We start from the raw sequence: 16,449 nt of genomic DNA, 5'->3' as shown, positions 1-16,449 counted from the left end.
GAAGAAGCAACCTCTGACCAAGAGGAGGAGACCTCCGAACCCGACCTCAACAACACAGTAAAGGAGAAAAAACTAAGTCACAGTCCCCAGCCTAAAAGAAAGAAGGACAGGAGAGAAAGATAACGTCCTAGGGCTCAGCCATACAAATTCCGAGAGTACCACCCACTAAAAGCCTCCTTGGAAGTGGTATTCACGCAAGCTAATGCGAAAGAAGCATTTCGCAGACCCATGATCCTAAAGGACGGACAGGCGGGACAACGTCAGGGACGGTACTATCGATATCACAGGATGGTGGGCCATGACACTGATAACTGCCGGGACTTAAAAGAGGAAGTTGAGTCCCTAATTCGAAGAGGTCGGTTACAGGAGTTTGTTGCCAAGCCAAAGAAGCAGATCGACCTACGACGCAGCAGCTGCTGCTGTAGGGGCCTCCCACGCAAGTTCAGCAGGCAATCCCCAACCGTAATCCATCCTCACATGTTGAAATCAAGATGATGGTGGGAGGAAATCAGTATGTTGAGGGATCCAGAAGGGCGAGACGAAGACAAGCCTGAAGTGCAAGAACCATGTCGAACTACTGGGATCCAACCCCTAGGATCGGTATAGACCCTAAATGGTTCTGATTTACTGAAGAAGATTTTGAAGGAATCCTTCGGGACCAGAGTGACGCCCTAGTGGCTACAATGACTGTTGCTGGAGTAAAAGTCCATCGAACTTTGGTAGATAATGGAAGTTCGGTCAACATACTGCATTCACGAACTTTGATGCAGTTGAAAATATCAGAACGCTATCTCCAACCATATCCAAAGAAACTACAGGGATTTTCTGGGGATCCTATTGAAGCTCGAGGTCAGATCGTCCTTATCATGGAGCTGGGCGAAGCTTCTAGCCAAAGAAAGATCCTAGCAGATTTTGTGGTGGTCGATTTGCCATCCAATTATAATGCAATATTGGGACGACCCATTTTGCACGAACTGAAAGCTGCCACCTCAATTTATCATTATTGTATGAAATTTCCCACTCCTTATGGGACAGGAATTATTCAAGGGGATCAAGCTGCTGCAAGGGCCTGCAATGTTGACCTGCCAAGGCCACAAGTCAACATGCTAAGGGGCAGGACGAACATGCAAGTCGGGGAGGCCAGATTGAAAAGACCAGCTATTACGAATCTCTCGGAGATCGACATAACTGAGAAGAACCTCAAAAAAGCCACAGATGAGCAACTGTCCTTTGAGGAGAAGGAGGCGGACCCACATCCTTACCCCAGAGTTCTGGTTATCTCGTTGCCTGTGGTCGAGGTAACCATCCCCAAAGTCTTGGTGGATACAGGAAGCGCTCCGAACATCCTATTCAGTAATACCCTTAAATGGATGGGTATCCCTGCCAACTTCCTTCGACCATACCTGAATATGGTCCTAGCATTAAGCGGAGCCTTGACCTCTGCCAAAGGATCAATCAAACTCAAAATTGAGTCAGGATCAGCACCCTGGCAGGTGAAGACAAACTCCGAATTCGTGGTATTCGACACTCCCTCCCCTTATGATGCTATGATGGGACAACCCCTACTCTTCAGCCTGAGAGCAGCAGTTTCCCTATATCACTATTCTATCAAATTTTCCACACCCCATGGTGTGGATGAAGTCTAAGAGAACAGGGAGCTCGTCGAAAGATGTCAGTGGAAAGCCTGTACCAATCATCAACACAACCCCCCGACAGTGCATATGGCGAACATATGCAATCCGAACATATGTATTCGAGGTCAGATCCTCACAAAGAGAGGTAGGCAATGGATGCCTGGGTCCAAACTGGGAAGGCCCCTATCTGGTGACAGAGGTCTTGCCAAAGAAGGCATATGAACTGGAAAACTTGGAGGGTAGACCCTTACCCCATCCTTGGAATGCCAAACACCTCAAGCAGTTCTATCGGTGAACGGGAAAGTCCATAAAACTCGCTTCTAATGCCAATCACATCAATAAAAAAAAGACTTCCTATTTTTGAACATTTTATTCAGCATTCTGTCAGAATCTTACAAAGCCCTGCTCCCTATGCAGGCCGATCTAATGTCATAAGTGCTGTGACCCTTAGTGAAAATTCCTCTTAAGGAATCTTACAAAGCCTTGTACGCTGGCCGATCTAAGGCTGTACGTGTTACCTTTAGTGAATATTCCTCCTAAGGAATCTTACAAAGCCCTGTTCCCTACGCAGGCCGATCCAAGGTCGTAAGTGCTGCGACCCTTAGTGGAAATTCCTCCTAAGGAATCTTACAAAGCCATGTTCCCTACGCAGGCCGATCTAAGGCTGTACGTGTTACCCTTAGTGGAAATTTCTCCTAAGGAATCTTACAAAGCCCTGCTCTCTACGCAGACCGATCTAAGGCTGTACGTATTACCCTTAGTGGACATTTCTCCTAAGGAATTTTACAAAGCCCTGCTCCATACGCAGGCCGATTGTTCGCAAAATTATTTCTTCTCGATTTTAAAACCCACCGCAAGTGTACGGTTCGTTAACAAGTAGTAAAGTGGACTATGAGTCCAAGTATCGTTCCCACGAGGATTAAATTAGCTCTAATTAAATTAATGTGACCTTAACCGAATCTAATTGAATGAAAATTTGGTTTAAATATGAAAACCCTAATTTTGGGAGAAATCCCCAATTCGAAACCCTAATTGCAAAGAAAACCCTAATTTCAAAATTGGAAACCCTAATTTCAAAATTTCACTAATCTAATGAAATAAATCTGCAACTGAAATGTAAAAATGCAATTTTAGAATTATTGTATTGAAATGAATTGAAATGAAATCATTAAGAACTTGAATCCCCAATTGACTATTAAAAACCCTAATTTCACAAATTCAACGAATCGATGAACAAAATGCCAATTCAATGTCCCTAAATTATCCAATACACTCTCTCGATTTATATTGAATCTACTCTTACACATCACCAGCCTATATTTCTATGGTTGATGCAATGTATAAGAATGCATGACTTTTTATGAACATTTTCATGAATTGCATAAAGCATAGAGGTAAGTTTCCATCCCCTATCGGATCCTATGTCGATTTATATTCTATCGAATTTATTCCCCTTCTTTCGAATGCGAAGAATAAATCATCTACAATCACATAATAATTGGCCAATTAATTATGGAAACATTCAATTCATATAAATCAAACATTTGTCTAATCGAAACTAATGTTGAATTTATGAAATAACGGAAATTTAAATCATCAAAAGGTTCATCAAATTCCTAATGAATAAAAAAAAACTAGCCTATAATCATCATTGCAAAATCAAGAAATTTGAAAAACGAAATTAAAAGATAATAAGAATACACCCGTATAGAAGTTCTTCAATCCGTGTGTATAATCTTCAATCCCGTCTCGAGCCCGTGTGAAATTGAATCCAAAATCAAGTTTCTTGCCTCCAATTTTGGTCTCTCCCTTCTTGGTCGTTCTTCCTCTTCGTATGATGAATTTTGGTATTTATATCGCGTCCAAATTAAGTAGGAAAGGAGTTTCAACCAAAACGAAAAACCGCGCCCGAGAGTTGAAAATCCTTCTATGCGACCGCATAGAAGGAATCTATGCGGTCGCATAGATCAATAAGTTTGGGCTCATTGAATCCCTGGAGCCCTCTATGCGACCGCATAGAACGTTACACTATGCGGTCGCATAGAGGTAACCATCTATGTGGTTTGTTCAATTTGGTCCCTGAACTTCTTTGTTGCTTCTCTTGACTTCTTTCTTCGATTTCTTCATCTTTTCAACAAATTTTATCTTCCAATTGATGATTGATACCATCAATTCTTATGCCCCTCATTCGGCATATCTTTTGAGTATTTGCGCTGTAGTCCTCCAACTTTCAATTGTCTTCATTTCAGTCCCTCTTCAATATTTTCTTCTTCCAATTGTTTTGCTTTGTCATTGAGCTCATACTTGGCATGTCTTCCCTCTCGTTTTGCATTTAGCTCAACTTTTCAATATTTGCACCTTTGGTCCTCGAACTATCAAATTGTTGCGTTTTGGTCCTTCTTCGGCTCTTTTCTCCTGAATTCCACAATTTCCATTGAATTACCTACAATGCATAAATTTAACTGGATTAAGTCACAATTCAACCATTTTATCCATGTTTAAGTCATGTTTATGATCCAAATAAGTGTGTAAAAACACACTTATCACCGATCTAAGATTATTCTGCAAAAATTCTTCCTAAGGAATTCTACGAAATTACGTAGGCCAAGCTAAGGTCATACACGCTACGATACCTAGTGAGAATTCTTCCTTAGAAATTCTCGAAGATCCTTCCCTATATACAATTCCAGCTAAGGTCGTATGCGCTAGGACACTTAGTCAAAATATCCCATTATAAAGGTAAATTTAGCTAAGTTTGTGAGGTATTGTAGTATATAAACGAGATCGTTGCTAAAGAAATTATGCTAAAACATAAACGGTCATCCATTCCAGACAAAATGTCAAGAAATATCGAAATGAAGTTCACAAATGAGTCAAAACATATTACAAAATACCAAATATCTTCAAAACAACAACCTCCTAGGGGTCTTGGGGGACTGGGGCGCTACCCTCAACATCCTGGTCAGCCGAAAATATCCGAACTCCAGTAGCTTCGGACAATTTGCGCAGCTCCTCCCTCTGCTCGTCCAGAAGGGTAGCATCGAACTCCGGCTTCTCCCTTCGGACGTGCTTTATTAACTCTTCCAAGGCCACTACATACACATCTTGGGCTAAGGCGTCAAACTCTGGAGATTCTCTCCAAGCCTCCACAGCTCTGATACCTTTGGCCTCAGCCTCTTCAGCTCACTTCATTGTGTCCTTTGACCTCGCATGAGCTTCCTCCAACTTCTTGATAGCCTCTAACATATGATAACGCTCCTCGAAAACCTGGGCCCTCAGCTCTTCTGCCCGCGCCCTCTCCTTTTCAGCTCTCTTTTTCTCCATCTCGGTTCTCTTGTTGGCCTTCTTACCCCAAATCTTTAAAGCAGCAACCTCGTCCTGGAGATTCTGCTCAGAGGTCAGCACAGCATTCAGCTCCTCACCCATTTTTTGAAGCTGACCTCTGTAATCTTCCTCCTTGGCAGCAAAATTCGCTTTTTCCTCATTCATACTCTCATATAATTTTACGGCCTGATCCTTGGCCTCAAGTAGCTTGTCGAGTTCGGATTTTTCCTGATAAGGTCAAAAAGCAAATACAGTTAAAACATGATAAGTAACAAAATCTCTGAAACAAAAGCATTCTTGAGACATCATGTACAAGATGGAGCGATGACCATGAAGTTGAGCAGAGACAATGGCCTCCCCAACCGGTATCTTCCCCAAGAAGTTCTGTTCCTTTTCCTCCCAACTCATTGTGAGAAGGTTGGCGGATTCATGCAAAGGTGAGGAGAAGGCCGCGGTAGTCTCCCTCAACGGAGAAGGAGCACGTAGAAAATCCAGAAATATCTTCGGCCGATGGCCCAGCAAACTCTCCAAGCTCGATCGCTGCAAGTTCGGACACCGATCTTGCGACCTGACTGAGCTGGTGGAGGCAGCAGCTGGGGCACTCGGAGGAGTTGAGGACGGCAATGTAACTGTCAATATTTTGGACATCGAAATCATGGGCACGTCAGTTGGGACCATCGGCGACGGAGTAACCTCCTCGACTGACCTAGGAGGAGAAGCAACTGGAGTAAAGGCTGCCTGAGGAAGAGGGTCGCCAGGCGTTGCAGATCGGTTCCTCTTAAGTGGCTGGGAGTCCTCTTCAGTCTCCTCCGAATGACTTTCCACAACTGGAACCTCCCTCCTCTTCCCCTTAGCCCCAGCTACTTCCTTAGCCGCTTTGTAGCCTAGCATCTCGGATTGACGTGCTGAAATGGGAAGAAAGATATAATATCATTATCATATGTATTAATAATAATAACAAAGGCTTAACCTTCACCTGACCTGGACGAGACCGAGGTAGACACTCTCGGAGCAGATGAACTAGACGCCCGCACTTGCACTAAACCAGCCTGAAAGAGGTTTGAATCCGAGATCACAAACTTACAAGATCTCTGCCTCTTTGGCAACTTCCTTATCACATTAGCTCTCTTTTGTATATCTCTTGTCAAATTCTCCTTTTTATAATCTGCCAAAAAGGACAAAGGTCAATATCGCATCCGTGCAGACCTCATCAAAGAAGCAAATTTATAATCACTTACATAATGAATAGTAGAGCCTAGGGACCACATCCTCTCTATCCACCTCGAAAGGATGGAATTGCCATTCTCCGGACACATAGAAAAACTCCTCTTTCCATTTTTTGATTGAGGACGGAGTATCTAAGACTAATGAGCCTCCAGTTCTCGGCCTAACATTGGTATACCACCAGCTGGAGTTCTTCCCATCCTCCTTGAAAGTGAAAAGGGCGTTGAACTGTTGGACGCTCAGTTTGGGATTTCCCAGTTTATCCCAGAGGATGAGGGTGGCAAGATCTTTGTTGGACGATATTTGTTTGATGCTTTTTTGCTGGATCTTGCTGGGTTTCCTTCATTGGCTTCGGCTGGCTATCTTTCACTTCCTAGCTTGGATTTTAGTTTTCTTTCTTCTCCAAGCTCTTCTTTTCTTTGCTGGTCGTTTGTAGTTTCTACTGGGTCTCGCTAGTCGTCGTTTTTTCCAGTTTTCCAGCTTCTTTTATTTCTCCGGTTCATTTATCGTTTCCTGCCTTGGCTTTTTTGTTTGGCCGGGTTTCATGGTCCTCTTGGTTTCATCTTGTGTATGCATGTGTATGCTGTCTTGCTGGTTTTCTAGTTTTTGAATCTGGTATCCGATTTTTTGCTTTCCTTGTGACTTCTGCTGTGGTTTTGTGGTTGATGGCTGACTTTTGCTATTTTGGAGATTTCTTGGCAGAGTCTATTCTGCTTTGTCTAGCTTCTTGCTGTTTTTTACAGCTTCTTTTCTGGGAATCCCCAGATTTTGAATTTGTGGGCCGGTTCTTTTCTATTTTTTTTCTACCTGGGCCTTCTTTAGCCAGTGGAAATTGAATTAATACATCTTGGATCAATTTACCCTTTGGTCCACTTAATTTCTGGGCATTATTGGGCCTGTGTTGGGCTTGCTTTTGGTTTTATTTATTTATTCACCTTGGGCCTTTTCCTCTGGACATTTATTTGCTGGTCCCTCAGTATTATACCCTTCCAGCCCTATGTTTTGGACATGTATTCTAGGTGATCGAGTCTTATGGGTAAGAAGAAGGCTGTTGCTTCTACTCATTCTGGACTGGGCCCTCTTAAGCCACGGGTCAGTCACCAAGACCATGATGTAGGGGATGTTCATAACCATCTCAATGTCCAAAAAAATTTGGCAGGCTCAGTTTTGTTGGCTCCAGCCTCCTCTGTTGATCCCTTCGTAGAGAAGAACCCCCCTCCTTCAAAGATACCTCTCTCGGTTGTATGTGAGTCCCCAAGTGTATCCCTAACACTTGGAGATGATGATACGGTGTCCATCAATTCAGAATCTCAATCGCATACGGCTGAAGTTAACCACGATAAGGAGGATAATGCTGCTGGAAATGTTGGGGGGAAAGAGGTTAAAGTGCCTTGGTCGAACGTCTTTAAAGATAATAGGAAGATAGAAGAAAATATTAAGCTGAAATCCTTTCATACTCAATCTGATGAAGTAGTTTTTGGATGAAATGGATGAAGACAATATTGAAGACAAGTGGGGATACGATTTCGTTGGATATTTTGCCGGTATGTTTTTGTTGGGAAAACGGCTCTTCTCCAATTATGTGATTCTTGGAAAGTTGATTATAAATATTATGTACATTCAAGCGAGTGGCTAGTGTTCAAATTTGAGACGGACGAAGATAGGCTAAGGGTTTTGCATGGAGGCTCCTACTTGGTTTATGGAAGACAGCTAATGTTAAAAGTCATGCCTCGATATTTCGATTTTGATGATAAAGATGTTAGCATCTTGCCGGTTTGGATCAACTTGCCGGGTTTACCATTGGAATTTTGGAACACAAACGCTTTGGGGAAAATTGTCTCCAAAGTAGGAAAACCCATATCTACCGATAAAGTCACGACAAGTAGAGGTAGACTATCTTATGCAAGAGCACTTGTTGAAGTCGATGCATCGAGAAAAATTGTTCAGTTGGTTAAGATAAGGCTCCCTAATGGTATTTTGAGGGAGCAAGAAATTCTTTATGAGCATGAACCAAAGTTTTGTGGTTCTTGTAAAGTGTTTGGGCACTCTTCTCTTGGGTGTAACTACAACAAATAGGCTGCAGGTGATAAAGGAAATACTATAAATGGCAAGGCAATGAAAGACCCCAAGCCGACTATACATAAGGAAAAAGTGCAACCTGGCCAGAATTCTGCAATTTCTAATGGACAGCAACAGGAGGATGAACAGGATACTTCGTTCACTGAAGTTGTTAACAAGAAGGGCAAAAATTAGCAAAAGGGACTGAACACAGGTACATGCAACCAGCAGCTTGCAGCCAGTGACTGCGGCAGGCAACTAGGTGCCGGAAACCAACAGCACTTGGTCAGTGAACACAGGAAACAACGTGGCCAGCATAAGGAACTGGGGACAGATTTTGTTGGGCTAAATTCCACCAAAGATTGTGTTGGACAGATCATCAGCAATGAGTGTAATGGAAAATCATAAGCAAAGCTTGACGAGCAAAGAGCCACTACTTCAAAAAAAGATGGGAAGAGGGTAACTCCCTCGTTATCTCAACATGAAGATTGCCTCATGGACATTAGGGGTTTGAACTCCCCCTAAAACAAAATGGAGTTCGGAGCTTCATAAAGCAACGTGATATTGATGTTATGGGGATTTTGGAAACAAAGTTAGGGGGAGACGAAATTAAACCGGATCATGCGGATTAAATTCATGGATTATCACAAACAAATAACTTTCAACTACATATAGCTGGTTGGATTTTGATCTTGTGGAATTCGATGAAGGTTGATTTGGAGATAATGGAGACTACATCACAAGTCATTCATTGTTCCGCTACTTGTAAGGTAAGTTCACGCACCTTTCTTGTTAGCTTTGTATATGCGTTCCATACTATTGTTAGTAGAAGACCACTATGGAATAATATCATGGAATATGGATCCAATTGCTCTTTGCCTTGGTTAATTTTGGGTGATTTCAACAATGTGCTTAACTTTGATGAAAAATGCAATGGGGCGGATGTTACGCCATACGATATTAAAGACTTTGAAAGTTGTTGTGTTAATGTTGGAATTACTGATATGAGATCTATTGGATGCTTCTACACTTGGACAAATGGTACGAAGTGAAGTAAACTTGATAGAGCTATGGTGAATGACGTTTGGATGCAAGCGGACTTTAATTGTATTGCTGATTTTCTCCCTTCAGGCTCCATATCCGATCACTCACCATGCATTGTTTCATTGTTTATGCATGAGGATAACAAGAGGAGACCTTTTAGGTTCTTCAATATGTGGTCTAACCACGAAAATTTCCATGATGTTGTGCAAAATTCTTGGGTACAAGAGATTAGAGACACAAAGCAATTCATTCTTTGTAAGAAGTTGCGTAGTCTTAAAGGAGATCTAAGGAAGCTCAATGAGAAACATTTTTCACACATCTCCTCAAGAGCTAAAATGGGTAGTTTGAATTTGAAAATAGCGCAATTGGAGTTACAAGGGGACCCTCTTAATATTGAACTTCAAGGTAGGGTGGCATCTATGAGGAAAAATGCCATGAATCTTTGTGAAGCAAAAAGAAGCTTTTATCATCAAAAGGCCAAATGTGAGTACCTAAAAAATAGTGATAAATGCACTAATTTCTTTAATTCGATAGTCAAAAGAAATGCAAAACGCAACTTCATTGCTACGGTAAGTAAAGGAAATGGGACGTATACTTCATCACTACAAGAAGTGGCTAACGAATTCACCCTTTTCTACATTGATTTAGGGAAAAACAGTCCGGGGAGACCTATTGATGTTGATATCTTGAAGAATGGCTCCATGTTATCGGATGACCATGCCATTGCACTTGTTTGGGATATTTCGGACAATGAGATTAAGGATACATTGTTTTCTATTGGAGATGATAAATCACGGGGACCGGATGGATATACATCATGTTTCTTCAAAAAAATCTTGGAGCATTGTTGGAAGTGATTTCATGGGAGCGGTTAAAGAATTTTTCAAATCTTGTTCACTCCTCAAGCAAATAAATCACATGGCCATTGCCTTAATTCCTAAGGGAAGTCACTCTATTGGAGTAGGGGATTATAGACCTATTGCCTATTGTAATATTTTTTATAAGGTTATCACAAAGATCCTTGCTTCTAGATTGAGGCCTATTCTTGGACATATTATTGATCAATCACAAGCCGCATTCGTGGAAGGTAGAAGCATGACGAAAAATATTCATCTTACACAAGAACTCTTAAGGCAATATAACCAGAAAAGAGTTGCACCTAGATGCTCCTTAAAATTGATTTAAGGAAGGCATATGATTCGGTTAATTGGATTTTCTTAAAAGTGTGCTTGAAGGGCTCAAATTTCCAACAAAATTCATTGCATGGGTGATGGAATGTATCACAACGCCTTCGTACTCCATTGCATTGAATGGTTGCTTCCATGGTTTTATTAAAGGAAAGAAGGGGCTTCGTCAAGGTGACTCGCTCTCTCCCCACTTGTTTGTTATTTGCCTTGAGTACTTTTCAAGAATGTTGAAAGGAGGTACTGAAAATAGTGAGTTTAATTTCCATCCTAAATGTGGCCCATTAAAGATTACCCACCTTACTTTTGCGGATGACTTGATGCTCTTTGCTAGAGGAGATGTTATCTCGGTTGGGATTTTAATGGAATGTTTATCCAATTTTGGAGATATGTCTGGATTAAAGATGAATGTTAACAAGTCAAACTTGTACACAGCGGGTGTCCACGGACAAGAGTTGGAGGATATTGTCCAACTAACAAGCTTATTGAAAGGATCTATCCCTTTTTGTTACTTGGGGATTCCACTTGCGGCAGGAAAACTTAAAATCAACACCTATGATTTACTCATCAACAAAATTAAGGACTACATTGGAGCATGGTCGAGGGCTACTTTATCTTTTGCGGGGAGAGTGGAACTTGTGAGAGCCGTCCTACAAGGTGTTGTATGTTTTTGGCTCTCCATTCTTCTTATTCCATCCACGGTTGCATCTAAGGTTACTAGCTTATGCCGTAACTTTCTTTGGGATTCAAAAAAGCCGTTGGTTGCTTGGAGAAGTATTTGCTTACCTAAACAAGAAGGTGGGCTGGGATTTAGAGAAATAAAATGTTGGAATTCGACGATCCTCGCTAAAACTCTTTGGAACATTCACTCCAAAAAAGACACACTTTGGATGAAGTGGGTTAATATGATTTTCCTTGGAAGTAGGGACATTTGGGACTACACGGCAAGGAAAGACGACTCTTCATTACTTAAAAGATTGCTGGAAATTCGTGACAGATTCCTACAACTTCAACGACCAGATTAGAATGCACCTCACATTGCACAGCCTAAAGCGGTTTCTATGGCTACAATAGACAGCTTTATTGCATGCACAGCCGGGGGCAGTTTTTCTGTTGTAACAACTTATAATTTTTTCAGAACAAAGGGGACGAAAGTTGCTTGGACAGAAATAATTTGGAATTCCTATGTCACTTCGAAACATGCCTTTATCCTTTGGTTGGGAGCTATATCAAAGTTACTAACAAAGGATAAATTGAAACATTTGGATATTGATCAAATGTGTATTTTTTGTGGAGTTGATGAGGAGACGGAGCGTCACTTATTTTTCTCTTGCCCGATTAGTTTTGTTGTTTTGGGACATGTCTGTGATTAGTTGGGCATTAGACGCTCCGTGTCCACCATATCAAGTGCATTGAAGTGGATTAAGAAAGAGGCTTGAGGGACAACATGGCATAGCAAAGCTAAGCAGATTGCTCTTGCAAGCACCGTTTACCATTTATGGATGGCACGTAATAGGGGTATTTTTGAGGATTTAAAACCAAATGTTGAAGGCATTGTTGGTAAGATCAAAACACACGTACACAAAGTTATGTTCTCTTTGTATCCATATGTTTTGATTCATTTTGAGTCTTTGGCATTTGACATTTGAACCTTTGTTTTGTTCATCAATTTGTGTTTGCTTTTTAGAACTTCTCCCAGGTATGTCCGGTGTACTTGTCATTGGTTTTACTTTGCTAGCCTGGGTATGTTCGGAGTACTTGTAATCTCAGCTCTTTGATTGTCCGGGTTTGCCCGGTGTACTTGTACATGAACATTTTTTATTAATGATATTTATATTTACCGATAAAAGAGAAAAAAAAATATATGATATGAATTCTTGAGTTCATTTGTGCATATGTTGCGTGAAATTAACAAGAATGTGGTAACAATGAAAATTAGCACTTGGGAGAAGAACGTCTAACAAGATTTCCCCCAAAAAAAAAAAAGAAAATTATCCTTAATATTAGTATATTTTTAAAAAGATAAAGTTATCGTTGTTCGTAAATAAAAATAATTAAAAAAATATGAAATAGAATGAAAATAAGTTTATTTTATTCTCCAACACACCGAACCACCACACCTAATCACCACCACCATTCTCATCCAAAACAAAAACAATTTCCCTTTATATATTTAGTTGTCGTCGCCACCATGTCTCTCCCCTATCGCAATGAAGCATAAAATAATGGATTGAGTTGAGGCTTTTTCACAACCATAAGAACTAATGAAATGAGGTGGGATAGGGCTGCTAGTAAGATGAACATGAGCCCATGGGAAATACGATTTGTACAGAAAAATGGTTTATCACCTTCTTGACAGATTCTCACATTCGCATGAGACCCGCGTGGGACCCAGTGAAAAAAAATGATAAAAAATTGCTCTCCCGTCGCCCTATGAGTCTGTTCTGTCAGGGAGGGTGTTAAACCCTCCTTGTACAAATAGCAAGGTCCTGAACCCATAGTTCTCGTTATCTAATTTCGCAATAATGTAGGGAGAAATAACCCCTAATAAATCTACGAATTTAGAGGGGATTTTTCCTATCGGGTCCCCGTAAACAAAGGAATTTCTCCCCTTTGTTACTACAAATCGCCAGGAGTCGTGGGTGGGGTGGGAGAATCCTCCCAAAAAAATGCTATTTGTACACCTTTTTGTGTACACTATTTTTGTACTTCACAACACATGATTGGATCCAAAAATTGTGTTATTTTTAAACTGTCTAGTAATATGTTGTCACGTGGTAGAGTGTAAAACTTGGTGTACACCAAACACGATTGATTTGTAGATTCACATGGGATGATTTCTCCTTCATATTACCGTGATATTAGGGGAATTGCTCCCCCTATTTGTCGGCAAACAAGGAGAGAAAATGCCCTTTATTAAGGTGGTGACGAAGACGATCACCACGGGTGGAGAGGAGCTGGTAGAGGTGATTTTTTGTGTGCTAAAAATGAAAGACAGGAACTTATATGGAGAAAGGAAGGACAATCTTTAACATGGTGGTGGGGTGATTAACCATGGTATAATGCTTATACACTGGATACTTGTTTGATCTTCATTATTTTTAAAATATATTTTTCTCTTTTCAGTCATACATTTTTTGATAAAATAATATTACAAATAAATTCAAAATTTTTCTTTTATTTTTAACCACACATTCTCCATTAATTTACAATTTCAAATACATTCTTTACTAAAAATGGAGCTCAAATAGGCGCTGAAAAGAAACTAGTTGAAAAATTAATTATGTGCAAGATGGTTACTTTTGCCAAAAAGCTGGGACTACATCATTTATTTTTAAAAGAAAATGCAGTTAATGCCAAATATTAAAGGTTCATGTAAAACTAACGATCCTTCTGCATGGATTTCATTCAAAAGGACCAATTGATGCCTAATGGATAGGTTTGAGATGTTAATGCTAAAATTTAAAGGTTCATGTAAAAAAAAAAAAAAATGCAAAATGTACAAAGGTTAGGGACCGTGCACGTCAATTTCCCTAAAAACTAATTATTGTCAATTTTTAATTCTTGCACTAAATTTTAGTTGTAGTTAAGTTTATTACTCTTTTCTCGTTATAGTAGTTATGTTTCTATTGATTTTTCATTTCAATCTTATCCTTAAACTTTTCATTAGTTAAACATTTTGTATTTGATGACTGTTTTTTTTGTTTAAAAGTTTGTTAAAATGGTGTGAAACAACTTTTTTTTTTAAATCATATTTGTAAAAATAAAAATAAAAAATGCAAAAAATATACTTCTTGATTTCAAAGTATAAAAACAAAATATTTTGATATAAATTATCGTGAAGGACGAAATATACTAATTAATGAAATGTTAAAGATAAGAATTAGGTGAAAAATGGTGAAGAAAATAATTGTTGCTGAACAAAAATTGAAGAATTTATCTACAATTAAAATATGATGCCAAAAAAAAAAAAAATAAAAAAAAAATAAAAAAAAAGAGGACCATTTTCACCGGGAGTCTAACAAACAAAAGGGCCTTCTATAAATATTCCTGCATTTTTTGGTCTTCTTCAGTTTTCACTCCACCAATTAGGCAAATACACACACACAAACACACCCCGAGGGTTTTGCATTCTGTAAATTCTACCAATTATGGTGAATTCGCAGCAAGCATCGGGTCGGCCATGGATTCTGGAAATCGTACCTTTGGCGGTCGTTATTCTTATTGTTGCCCACGTCCTTGCTTTGGTTAAAACCAACCTCAAATCTGTTATTATTAAGCAAAATGATTCCTAAATTGAAGTTTCTTTCTATGTGTTTGTGTGTGTGTGCAGGTTTACTGGATTTACAAGCTAGCAACCGAGAAGCAGCCTTCGAGAAGGAAAACGCACTAACCTAGTTCATCAGTTTTTAGTAATAAAAGGTAAAACCCTAGATCATCTGTTTTTTACCGTTTGATTTCTACCATTTGGTATCTATTTATCAATTATTGTAATGTTTGAAACTTTACCTATATAGTATGTTGCCTGCCTAACCATTTATAACTATTGTTTGTTTGTTTATTTTTATTTTTATTATTATTATTATTATTATTATTATTAATTTTTTTTTTTGCGTGGGAAAAATAAATAAATCAATTGGAAAATGTTAAAATGTTATCAAGAATGTTGTATCAATTAATGTTGGCACAAGTTTTAGTATGCCATTTTTTTTCTTGGCTATGTTTTTTGAAATTCACAATGAAGCTTGGAATTTCCATGGATTGGTTTTCAACATAACACCTAATTGAGTATGATTGATTTGAACTTGAGAAAGGTAAATCAATTAACGAGAAGAATTTGATCAGGTATTCCTAATTATTTATTGTCTAAATTTGGTGATTGAGATGAAAAAAATAGATATAGGGCTTGTTTGAACCCCCCCCCCTCTTCCAAAAAACGCATTTTGTAATAGTTTTATGATGGATAATTCGTGGTTAAAAAATAGAGAAAGTTTTGGGTTTCTTTCAACCGATGTGCATCATGCCTAAGGTCTTTGTCAAACGCAATTGCTTCCCTAAACAACATTGGAGCTGTCGAGCTGAGTGGAAGAAATCATCAATTACCTCAATGTTTTAAAGTGACTACACAACCCCCTTACATATCTCTTTGAATCTTATATATCCTACCGTGCTTGGATGAGGAAGACCCAGTTGCTACATCAATTTTACCGAAATGAAGTTATGAGTGGCTCCACAATCAATTAACATCACCACCTCATTGTACACAATCGTCCCTTTGACCTTCACAGTCTTTTGGGAGGTCAACCCCACTACGGAACTAAGGGATAGTTCCATAGAGCCCCCTATAATTTTCATTTCCTTACCATCAATCGCCTCGTCATCACCATGGACCAAATTTTGTTAGGGTCTCCACTGATAGCCAAGACGTGAAGCTCCTTCTGATTACATTAAATGTGTGCCCTGTTGAGTATTTCTCATCACATCTTAAGTAGAGGCCCTTTCTAGGTTTGCTAGATGCAGAGCTCTGCACTAGAGAGCTTCTTGAAGGCTCATGGAAATTTTGGGTGTCTCTATGACTTGGTGGAATTGGGGATATGTGTTTTGGGAGCCAACATCACTGATTTGGAAGGTGGAGAAATGGAAGTTGGTGGGTTTGGGTTTGAGTTGTATGGTAGGTGAGGGTTTTGGCTGTATGGAGTGGAGGTGGCCTATGAAATCTGGCCCAACCCATTTTGGGCTTGCATGAGTAGGAAATTTAGATCCTCGACCCATTGGAAGGTCTCCCAAATTCAGGTCAATCCTTTGGTGCTTAGTATCCTGACTTCAGCCCAAATTTCAGGGCTCAATCGCTTTCCAGCACCTCCGGCAACTCTTGCAGCGGCGAAGATAGCTCTTGATATGACTGCATGTATTCTATTATCATTCCTTCCTTCTTCAAGGCTCGAAACTTCTTGCACATGAACCTTGTTGTGATGGCCAGA

General features: G+C 39.7%; 1 long non-coding RNA gene across 3 annotated transcripts in view; it reads left to right on the top strand.

Moving 5' to 3' along the window:
* Positions 1 to 14,518: 14,518 nt before the first annotated feature.
* Positions 14,519 to 16,449, top strand: part of LOC111382449 — a 13,665-nt gene continuing 11,734 nt past the window's right edge. The window contains exons 1-2 of one of the 3 annotated variants that reach the window (XR_002700512.1): positions 14,519 to 14,715; positions 14,802 to 14,890. This is a non-coding gene — a long non-coding RNA (uncharacterized LOC111382449). Of the gene's footprint in view, positions 14,716 to 14,801; positions 15,030 to 16,449 lie in introns of those variants that run through there. The other 2 variants (XR_002700513.1, XR_002700511.1) reach the window with 2 other exon arrangements.

This window comes from Olea europaea, unplaced genomic scaffold (assembly GCF_002742605.1).
Source record: "Olea europaea var. sylvestris unplaced genomic scaffold, O_europaea_v1 scaffold2501, whole genome shotgun sequence".
NCBI lineage: Eukaryota > Viridiplantae > Streptophyta > Magnoliopsida > Lamiales > Oleaceae > Olea > Olea europaea.
The sequence above is the reverse complement of the archived record's forward strand: the minus strand, read 5'-3'. Positions and strand labels throughout refer to the sequence as shown.